The 11,653-nt window shown below is 45.7% G+C and overlaps 1 long non-coding RNA gene and 1 other non-coding gene across 2 annotated transcripts; both read right to left on the reverse strand.

Annotated features, from left to right (window-relative positions):
- Window positions 1-3,044: 3,044 nt before the first annotated feature.
- On the reverse strand, window positions 3,045-3,531 carry LOC149348841 (uncharacterized). Its single transcript, XR_016292302.1, has 3 exons — window positions 3,503-3,531; window positions 3,147-3,361; window positions 3,045-3,086 (listed from the first exon to the last, which is right to left on the reverse strand). It is a non-coding gene; the product is annotated as an uncharacterized LOC149348841 (long non-coding RNA).
- A 2,631-nt stretch (window positions 3,532-6,162) lies between these two features.
- Window positions 6,163-6,234, reverse strand: TRNAM-CAU (transfer RNA methionine (anticodon CAU)). The gene has a single exon. It is a non-coding gene; the product is annotated as a tRNA-Met (tRNA).
- Window positions 6,235-11,653: the final 5,419 nt, after the last annotated feature.

Below are 11,653 nucleotides of genomic sequence, written 5' to 3' on the forward strand. Positions count from 1 at the left end.
TCTACTGTACATTAAAGCTTTGAAGCGCGGAAAGTAATATTTTTTGTGCCTTACTTGAAACGCCATCGTCACCACCATCAATTCCGAATGACACTATTTTTCCGTGTAGCAGCACGCCCCGAAAGTGTCACTCGTTCTGGAGAAGTGCACTTCGTGAAAGTGTCTCTGCCCGTGCGACAGGGGTATAACTCTGTATTCATCGCCTTTCATCATCATCAGCCTGACTACGCCCACTGCAGGGGAAAGGCCTCTCCCTTGCCTCTCCAATTAACCCTGTCCTTTGCCAGCTGCGGCCACCGTGTCGCCGCAAACTTCTCAATCTCATACGCCCACCTAACTTTCTGCTGCCCCTGCTACGCTTGCCTTCTCTTGGAATCCACTCCGTTACCCTTAAGGACCAGCGGTTATCTTGCCTTCGCATTACATGCCCTGCCCAAGCCCATTTCTCCCTCTTGATTTCGACTAGGATGTGATTAACCCGCGTTTGTTCCTTCACACACTCTGCCCGCTTCCGATCTATTAACGTGACACCTATCATTTTTCTTTCCATAGCTCGCTCCGTTGTCTTTAACTTAAGCTGAGCCCTTTTCGTTGGCCTCCGCGTTTTTGCCGCAAAGGTGAGTATCGGTATGGTACAGCTGTCGTGCACATAACTGTGTGACAAACATCACCGCATTGAGCAGCCCGGCAGTAACCATGGCTTTTATTTGGTATTGCTGGGGGTCTGTTATTTTTCTTTCTTTCTTTTGGTAGTAGCACCCCAGGAATACATGCGCGAATGCACGAGCGAAGGGAAGTGTCTGCAAGATGTCCCACCTCTAAGAAAAGAATACTTCAGAACAGCTTCGGTATAAAGGCCGAAAGCGACGACCTCCCCATGTTTGCAAACAGTGTGACGAGGGGGCGTTATCGGAGTGCCAAAAATTTGGATTTGTTGTCAGGAGTGTGCCACCCGATTGTGCTTCTCTGTGGAGCCAAGCACTACTATCGATGATGACCGTTTAGTGCGTGAAGTTGCGCGGTAGCGATATAATGCAGGCATCGCCATCCAGGCTTATGAGCGCCATGAGAGCAGTTGAACCCGTCGGTACTTCGGGAGTACTGTAGACCAGACAAGACCTGGCTGCCTGCCCCCCCCCCCCCCCCCACACACACACACCCCCCAGTGACAACATCATGTTCAAAGGATATCCGAATCATAGCCAAATATCTAAACACCAATTAGTACTTGCGAGAGATGTCCGTGGGAAGTCCTTGTTTTAGATGTCCTGAGAAGTTATCTGGTGGATATCCCGTTCGTGTGATTTACGGACAGCAACTTGATATACATATTCTTTCTGTAGAGATGTCCTGACAACGGTTATCCGGTGGCTGTCGCACGTACAGTCTTTGTGAAAAATATGTAGCCCTAAGCTTGGGAGCGTTGAGGTCTTAAGTTTGTGCCGCCTTCGTGAGATTGGGGTCCCTGAACATACTAGAGGAGCCGCGCTGCAGGGCTCAGAAGCAGACCCCTTAGGGCTTCATACTTTTGACAAAGACTGTACATTGATACGTCATCTGGGTCCCAGGCCGGAAAAGATTTCCATGTTCTAAGACTGGTTCGGTTTCTTCCGGAACAAACTTTTAAGCACGGTGGACCGTTGTTGCAGACGGTAAGATGGCGTAGGCCAAAGACCTGAAAAAGTTGAGTCTGTTAGAACTCGTGCTGATAGATTTAACTCCAAGAATCAAAACATGCACGGAGCAACTATCTTTCGACAGCATGTTGGCGGCGCGGTGAACGGCCGCCGCGGCAGCTGTGACTAGGGCCCATATTTCAATTTGCATTCCTTTCGAAAACACCCCTATCGGCGATTTCAAAACAGACACAAGTTGGGTTACGGGCCCTGGTCCGAGAATAGTCGTCAAAATGGAGGCTAAGCGTAAGCGTCGTTTCGATGCAATATATGGCCTTGCTGATAGAGAGTAACATGCCCAACATTCCTTGACAAACATTTTGAAAATTGGAAAATTGTAAGACACTTTTATAGAGATATTGAATGTTACGGTCCATTCTTCTTATATGCGGCAAAATAATTTTATTATAGTTTCTCCATCGATCGCTTCGAACAGTTAAAACTGTCATAGAAAACCAATGGGGAAAGCTTTTGACGACAGAAAAAACGTTGATAGAAACAAAAATTCAAGACTGCCGACGGATAATCTGCGGATGTACTGAGCGACATAGTGAAAGGTTACATTATATGAAAAAAAAAAATACGTTCGTCGAAGCTTTCCTGTTGAAAAATGCTTTTATCCTGAAATGTTGGGTACGTCCACCGTACACGATAAACATGGTAACTGCTACTGCACGGAAAATGTGGCTAGGCAAACCTCAACGGTAACATCGGCAACACGTTACCGTATTTGCGTGTGGCTGACCGGTGAAGCTAATACTGCCTGCGGACGAAGATAACTACGATGATGCTCGATACGCAAAACGCAGTTGCTGGCACAAATACTGCAGATTGCCAGGAAAGAGCTGAAGTACAAAAGCAACGTTACGAAAAGCTGTACTCCATTACATACATTGCAGGCAACGCTGCCAAAGCTAGCGCGCCTGTTCGCGCAGGCTAAGTCCGCACGCAAAAAAGTAGTTCGCCGTACAACCAAACCGAGCACAAACGTGTTCTGAAGCGACAAATCTTAACCCTTTACTGCACGATTTTTTATTTTATGATAAGATTATTTCAGGACATGCAGGCAGTCATAAAAATCACTATATGCACATGGAAATTTGATTCGCTGGTTATCAACATTTTTTATTGGCTGAAAAATGGTATGTTGCATATTTGCAACAATGTGCACAATGAAAACACCTTGCAAAGCTGAACACCGTTCTTGGTGAGAATGAAATACAAATAATGACCACTGAATCAACCACAGTAAAACGGTCATTTCATTGTGTGATACACGTAGAAGCAATTGCTCTTGTTTGTAGAGCAGAGATGAATGCCACACTTAGAACAGTAGCTCATGCAGATTCCGGTGCACTTGGGAAAATTGCAGCGCTGCCTCTTTTGGCTCCAAAGAACCCAGTGGCCAACCTGAAAGAATATATGTGATTATAACCTTTGAAACAACTCATGATTGTTTAGAAATTATACCTCATCTAGCCGAACATCCTGTGTAGGAGTGGGTGCAGTTGGGCCCCTCTTCTTCTTCACCTCAATGGCTTGTTCAATAGATTCGCTGCTTGGTCTGCCCCTTTTCTTCAGCTGCTTTTTTCCCGCCTTGCAGAGTGATGTAGCCAGATCCATCTTGAATTCTTGAATCCATCTTGAACCAAGGTGCACATTGTTGCATATGTGCAACATACCAACTTTAACGCGCCAGAAACAAAATATTGCATTATAAGAACGTTTTCTGCCTTACACACATTAACAATGATGCGTAGTAAAGACTAAACAATTTCACTGCACATTATCCAGTTCAGAAAGGCATAAAAAACGGCAAAACTTACCGTTGTTACAGCACGTGAGCGCGCGAAGCAATCACCATGTTTGTTATGGCTGTGATTCCACTGAAGCAGGACAGATGGCAGCACACACGATGGCGCGCTTTTCAAACCTATGTTGCAGAAATGCAACAACGAGCACAGGAAGCTCCAACTCAGATTTCCTTTTGTTTTTGGAGCCATTTATGCTAATGTTGCATATATGCAACAACGTGCAGTAAAGTGTCGTGACTGGCACCTCCCGGACTTCGTTTTACCTCTTGCCACATTTTCGTCCTGCGATTCATCGAGATTTCGAGAAGCAAAAAGAATACGTGGCAGTAAGATACGCGGTTGGTAGGTCGAATCGCCCCTACTCAATCCGCGCCCAAAAAGTAGTTCACTCTCCGTGAAAATTATGGACAGAGAGCCCGAACACTGAGCGCCTCATAGCTTCGACTGTGATTTTTAATGCTACCACATCGTTTTATACCGCTCTTTGTATTCGTCCAAACAATGACCGGAGTTTCGAGAAGAACGAATGATACGTGGCGGAGTAATATGGTTTCGCGGACGCACTACTTCAGTAACCTCTGCAGCGTTGTCTGCTATGTATGAAACAAAGAGTTTCTTACTATTACCTAGAGGGAAAGCTGGCAGCGCTGCACTTCAGCCATCATGGACGCCCAAAGCATCATGGGGCGGTGAGCTACTTGTTGCGGCACAGTCGAAATTTTTCGGGAACATGGAGTGGCACTACTAAAACGTTTCATTCCGAAAACGCTGTTCGTGTGCGCGCAGACGACTTTCGCGCGAACGCAGTGGCCAAAACCCATAGTAGTGAAAACGCGACGACACACGACGCCAATAAAAGGTTTCACTTTTCCGAAATACCATTTAAAAACCTCTTATAGTATTTAAGCAACAGAATCTTTTTTGAAAACATATTTACTTTTAAAAGTGCGCCTGTTAATTACGAAATATTAGTTTTTACAGTGTTCACTACTTGGCCAATAGGAGAGCGAGTTGTCTCTTATTTTGGGCAAACTTTGCACTTAAATGCTTTTCTGCTCGTTTGTTGCAATCATTATACAAGATATTGAATGTTAGGACGTTTGTAGTTATCAAACAGCTTTATTTTTTTATTATTTTTTGGCCAAAAGTTGCAGTTCCGCAACAAGTAGCTCACCGCCCCATGATGCTTTGAGCGCCCATGGTGGCTGAAGTGGTCTCGAGGGGTCGCCATGCAAACTCCCATAGACGGGCTGCCAGCTTTCCCTCTAGGTAATAGTAAGAAACTCTATGGTATGAAACGAAGAGCTAGCTCCTTAAGTAGACACCGCCGGCTGCTTCGTGTAAGCGACGAGAATTTTCTGCAGCTGTTGTCTCTGCATCGAAACGATCCAAGCAGCTTAGGTAATGGGCCCGGTATTGTAAATGGATGGCCTCAATGCGGTCCTATGTGGGACCAGCTTTTGAAAATGCATTTCCAATATTGGGCCAGTTAGCTAGGCTGTTGGGGGAATAGCATGGGGAAAAAACGAACAGAAAAGGCAGCTGGGTGCTCAGGCAAGATGGTGGTGTTTCGTTCTCAATTGGGGCTAGTTCACCGCCAGAATCCCAAAGCGAAAGAGCGCCCTCCTTTTCCTGTCCGCGGACAAATATTGATCGGTCTGAATCAGTGACGTCATGCCACGTGATGCGCGGTTCTTCCTCGAGATCTGCGATTCGGTACGTCGTGTGAATACTCTTCTAACGGTAGCATGAAATGGGATATACGTACTTAGTTTAGGAAAAACGCGTAAGCAGTTCGTATTCCATCACTCGTCACCGCACCGCAAAAATGTTTAAGCTAGCTTAACTAACAGCGAAGATATCGGCGATTCAAAAATGATGCTCCCCTTCTCCCCCCTCAACTGACTGTAGTTTCCATGTTTATTTTTTTTTTCTGATCACCTTACTTGTTTTAAAGCATCGGCTCGATGCTTCTTTGAGAGGGGACTAATGCCACGAATCTTTGTATTGTTTGAGTGTTCGTTCCCAAAGCTGCGTGAACGCGGCGTTATCATTCTGTGACACGAGTTGCGACCAGACTTATCTCGATTGATCGCGGCCGCTCGCAGCTGCTTCCATGTTGTTGCAGTCTGTTGTAGTTGCTTTGGCGCCTGGTCTCGACAGTTACTTGTCAGCTTTTGAATTGAGCACGGCTGAGAGCGGCAGGCATTCTCTGTTCGACTACCGCCAAGCACACTTGTTGCTTTCGCCGCCACCGAGTCATTCAATGCTCCGTGGGCGCGAGTCATCCCAGCAAAAAGTTTCTTTCACAACCCCTTTTCGCTATCTTCCTCACTGCCGTATACTGCCGTCACCACTACGTGACAAGCCGAAGCGCCAGAAAAAAAAAGACAGTTATTGCTTAAATTTCGTAAATGTGAGAATGCAGAATTGCATTAACGTTGGCTTGCCTTGTTACTTTACTGTCGGCTGTCTGGTTGCGACTTATCATGTTGTTTTTTATGTCGTACTATAATTGTGTACGACAGAAGCCAACAGCCACATAAACCAAGGGGCAGAGAGGAATTTTTTTTTAATAATTTATTTATTTTGTGGTGTTGATCAATTCAGAATATTACTGAGTATGTGCTTAAAACTAATTTATTAGAAAAGCAGAAGAAAAAACAACCACATGCCGCCGGTGGGATCCGAACCCACGACCTCCGAATTATGCGTCCGGTGCTCTACCTCTGAGCTACGGCGACGGCAGTCAATTCTTCTGCTTTCGGGGGTATTTATGTTTACAAGTAACCTAACCTTGAGAGTGTTCATCAGCGCCACCCACGTTCATAAGCGGCGGACGTAGAACCTTCTGAGTTACCGCAGGTGTGACGTAGAACGTCATCGAACGGAGAGGGTGGAGGCTGCGTGAGAACCCTCTTATGCTTCCTATGGCATCAAGGCTGCCAGAACCGAGGCCCTCGCTAAGCAATTAAGCAAACAAGGTAAGGGGAATGAGGGGCTCGTTATAAATATGACAGAAGCCAACAGCCACATAAACCAAGAAGCAGAGAGGAATTTTTTTTAATAATTTATTTATTTTGTGGTGTTGATCAATTCAGAATGTTACTGAGTATGTTATCGCTTAAAGCTAATTTATTAGAATGTTTTAAGAGCGTTAGTTCTTACTAACGTCTGCCAAGGAGGCGTCTGTCTGCATTGAAGGTCAAATTTACCAAAACAGCAACCACGTGACCACGCTGTATCACATAGCAACAGTGGGCGCGTAGCGCCTCACCAGATGCCTATATTTTCGCCGTTATATATGTGTCAGATAGGCCGCAATATCGCGCAGAGTCGCCACCTCGCGGCACAGCGGCGAACCCTCTATGGTTTGGACGCCCTCTCGCATCGTCTGCTAGCCAGCAGTGTTTACATGCGTTACAGTTTTACATTCCTCGTGATTGTTGTTTGTTTCGCGGTTGCAGTGCAGTTGCTATTTACATGTCTCCCTCTTAAGCTGCAATAAAGTCGATAATTGTTTATATCCACTACGTAATGCTTTTTCATGACATCCTGCGTCCGTCTTCGGCACTGCACGTTGCCGCGCAGCGCCTTAATGGTGTACTAAAGAGGGATCTGAGCTCGTATTTTTACTGCGGGAACTCGGTGTATACGTTCCGAGCATTCTTAAAAACTGCGAATTATTGTCGGGTGCGGCAGATTTCCCTAATTTAGATCGGATCAAACTTCCCGGCCCCCGCCTTTTTTTGAACTCACCGCTGACGGTAGGAGGAGTCAATTAACGCGTAGAGTGCCTCTCAGGCAGTCACGTGGCGGCTTCGCTTTCGCTTTTGCTTTGGTTTTTAGGTTACCGTGAATAAATAAATCCAGTCAGAGACAACATACCTGCAGATTAGGCCCACGGAAATAAAAATACGCGTGGACTCTTTGCTTTCGCCGATCGCTACGTATCACTCCGCCGATGGCGGATCGTCATGCCGCCACTGGACTGGCTGAAAGATTGGTTGACTCCTCCTATCGTCAGCGGTGAGCTCAAAAAACGGCGGGAGCCGGGACATTAATCTGATTTAAATTAGGGAAATCGGCCGCACAGGTCAATAATTCAGAGTTTATAAGAATGGTCGGAACGTGTAGATCGAGTTCCCGCGGTAAAAAGACGAGTTCAAATTCCTCTTTAGTGCATCTTTAAAACCACAACGTACAGGTCTCTGCCGTCCATACTAGTGAATTGAGTCACCCAGCGATTGTACATTGCCGTCGGCATGTTTGAAGGGGCCATTTTATGCCCTCCAATCGTATGATCAAGTTGAGTTTTTTTTTCTGCTCGCTATGTTAATCGGTTTCGTAAGGCGTTTAGTTATTTATTATTTCTGTTAAATTTTAAGGCTACTGTGCATACGCCACGTCGAAACAGTAAGAAAATTTTGCCCCAGAAAGCCGCGAGAACATTGATTCACATCACGTCCAGCACTTAATTGAAACAGCAAATATTACCTGGTCAAACTAGAGAAAGGTACTCCATTGTCGGCCAAGTAATTAACGTAGTTACTCAGCTAAGTGCGAGTGTTCTCCCGCCTAAGATCATTGCTCCTGACAAATAAAAATTAAGAAAAGCATACCAGCAACATATGTACTACGTCAATCTATAGAGCGGAATATAACAGCACTGAATATCATACGAGCTTCACTACATTTCCCTTCATACGTGCTGGTGTTTACTTGGCGAGGTGTAACAGATTTAATTGTCACACGAATGAGATGACAATCCATTTTTTTTTCGGAACAGCGAAGTAATATGCGCACAGTTTTATTTCCAGTTCCTTTTTTCCAAATATCCCACAATTTATTTTTTGTATAAGGCTGGCAGTGCCGATTATTACAGTGCTAAATAAGTCTTCATTCCCTCAAAACTCTTTTCACACGCCTAACCGCACTCACACGCAGTGATCTGCAGAGCCTTCGAGGCCGCCGCGGTGGCTCAGTGGTTATGGTGCTCGGCTGCTGACCCGGGAGACGCGGGTTCGATCCCGGCCGCGGCGGCCGAATTTCGATGAAGGCTAGATTCTAGAGGCCCGTGTACTGTGCGATGTCAGTGCACGCCAAAGAACCCCGGGTGGTCGAAATTTCCGGAGCCCTTCACTACGGCGTCCCTCATAACCTGAGTCATTTTGGGACGTTAACCCTCATAAACCATAAACCTGCAGAGATACGCAGCGACTGATCAGTAACTTGCACATCATCATATATTGGATTGGATTCTAAAACATTTATTTCCAAATGTCTGAGGTGCTTTAGGCCCCTCGCCAAAACGACGGCCAGAAGGTCTTGGCTCCTGGCGGCGTCTTCTGCCAGTTGGACGACTTTAGTCCGAGTCTCCGGATCGGAGCTGAGTAGGAGAGCCTCCCATTGGTCAAGCGACTATTTTTTTCCCCTCCAGGGGAGCAAGGCGGCATTCCCAAAGAATATGATTGAGATCCGCTTTGTCGTTAGATAGCTTGCACTCATTTGAATATTGTCTCTGATACTAAAGACCACACATAACCGGGTTCGGGAATGTATGAGTTTGGAGACAGCTCCAAGAGGTGGCGCCTGACTCTATGTCAATAATTTATCAGCCGGGGGGTACTTAGCTTTATTGAGTTAAGTAATGTTGTGTGCTCTCTCTGTAACAAACAAGACGATCACTGTCTGTGAAGCCCTCGGTATGCCCCCTGGCTCGGAAAGCGAGACCTCAAGCGAGTTAGTGAGCTGCTTCATTTCCAGCTTCTAAATTTTGGCGACCGTAATCCTCCGAGCTGTCACGCGACCAAACTGTCATTTGAAACGAGTGACACTCGCTTTCAGAGTCATTCTCTCAGCTTCGCACAATTAACTTCACTGAAATTGGCCGAAAAAAAAAAAAAACCATAGCCTCGCAGTAAGTTCAGCGAGCTTACTCCACTCGTATGAAACATTCCTCACACAGTACAAGCGTGAACAGTCAGCTTTCCTGTGGGGCGAAAATTCTTGTGCAATGCCGACGTGATTTACTTTTTGGGAACAGTTCTGAAAAGTGTCAGTGTCGTCTAGCCAGACCAGCAGTGGAGTAGGCAGAACTATTTATCGTTTGGGGGAGGGGGGGCTATAAACAGAGCCTGCGTCCAAACAATATCTTAGTAATTTCTCTGTTTTAGTAAAGCCGAAGGGTTAATTTTTTCCTTCACTACAATATCTGGATAAAAATACGAATGCACACAGGGCTCCTAGGACTTGATTCTTAAAGAACATTTATTTGCCCGCAAAAAAAAACACTCGTACTAAAAATCGCGGTTATTGAAAATATTTGTCGCATAAAATACAACAACACAAAAGCTTCTGCTCTACAACAAAGCCAGCAACTGCGAACGAATTGAATTTTCAAAACCTCTACGCCATTCATGTGAGCCTATGCCCTGTCGTAGTAGTGCTTTGCTTTAAAAAATAAAATGCGTTTTTAATTTTGCTATAGTTTGTGGTCATTTTGAAGACAATGCCAAGGGTGAAAAAAGTCAGCTGACGTGAAAATGTATCTTTAATTGGGTGAATCGTGCCTACAATAAAAGGAGTGCCATATGCGATGGCGAAGAAGAGTGACTATTTTCTGGCAGCACTTCCTATTATAGAGCTGCGACAACGTGCATCTTTTTTTCGAGGACAAACAACAGAGAACAGGGAGGGGGGAGGGGGGGGGGGGGCGCGAAGCAGCGCTAAGGAAATTTTGGGGAGGGGGGGGTGGGGGGTGTTCTGACACCAAGACACGGTGTCAGAACCGGTGTCATAACACCGAAACACGTTGTTCGACGGCCATTAAGGCCGAACCGTTTGTCGCAGGGGGTTCGGGATGGTGTCAAACGTTTCGTCGTGTTGTGATGCGCACGTTTATAAAATTTATTAACTGATATAACGAGGAAATATAGCGGATATAGCGAAGGTGGCTGTAAATCGCAATAGTAGTGCAAAATATATGGGATAGATGGCGCTGCTTTTGTATTAGAAGGGATCTTCCCGGAAACATCCGCGGATGTTTGTATTTGGTCTTCTCCACGTTTGCTGAACACACCGATGTAAACACTTGAAGCTCCCGTAGCTAACGCTCTTAAATCGGACACTGAGGCAGTGTTAGCGGGAGAATTTTTATCGAAATGAAGCAGGCGTGTGACATCACTTTAGCTTCGATACACGGGCGCCGCCATGTTTGCCTACATCGTGCCAAAATACATGCGCTTTCGAGAAGTTTGAAGGCAAAGCAAACTCAACAGTGCACGTAACTCATCGAAACAGCCAAATTTTTGGGGGGCCACAGCGCCTCGGATAATCGTGTTTTCGAAATTCTGAAAACTGATATTAATATAACTTACGGTGGTCTACACGGCTCTCAATAATTAAGAAGCCTAACAGTAACGATTAAAAGATTAACCATTCAATATTAGTTAACCAGCCTGCTGGTTAGCACGTCGTACGTGTATTCTGATGTCCTTGACCACTGCCAATGCAATGCCGAAAAAAATCGGTCTTCTAACTTAAAGAGGCTGTTGTTAAAAATTGCGTAAAATCTTAGGTGAAACACCCTGTATATGTTCTCCAGCGCAGTTTCTCATGAACGCTCTAGTTGCCTGATTGGCCATGGCGAGTGTGACAGTTTAGACTGCGGAGCTTACGACGAAGTCACTCCGTTCGCAGACTGAACATTCTGGAGACAACAGCGAGCTACGTGACCGAAGCGAACCCACGTCTGATCGGTGCATTATTTGTTCACGGCGATACGCGCGATGAAATTGAAATTCGGTCCCTCTCGGCGCTCGCGTAGGGCTGTTCGTACTGCGAGCGATACAAGCCAGTTGATTGAAAGCAAAACACATTCTCGCGTAGTCCGCTCCCGCCAGTACCCAATGGTCCGCAAATACAATAAAATGTGCAATTACATGGACTCATAGGCTGGTACGTTAATGGAATGCCATTAACGCTTACTGACAGGCCGAATCGCCGCGCCTCTGTTGAGAATTATAATCTCAGTCGGGTAGGGGCACTGCTCAATTCGTAGCGTTTTTATGTCTGACACGGTTATGCATCGTCTAAATGAGAGGACCTTTTTTCCAATGCAATCGATGTGATTTCAGTCTCATGACCTATTACAAAGCATGG

This window comes from Amblyomma mixtum, chromosome 4, assembly GCF_055824585.1.
Source record: "Amblyomma mixtum isolate Tamu chromosome 4, ASM5582458v1, whole genome shotgun sequence".
In the NCBI taxonomy this organism is placed as follows: domain Eukaryota; kingdom Metazoa; phylum Arthropoda; class Arachnida; order Ixodida; family Ixodidae; genus Amblyomma; species Amblyomma mixtum.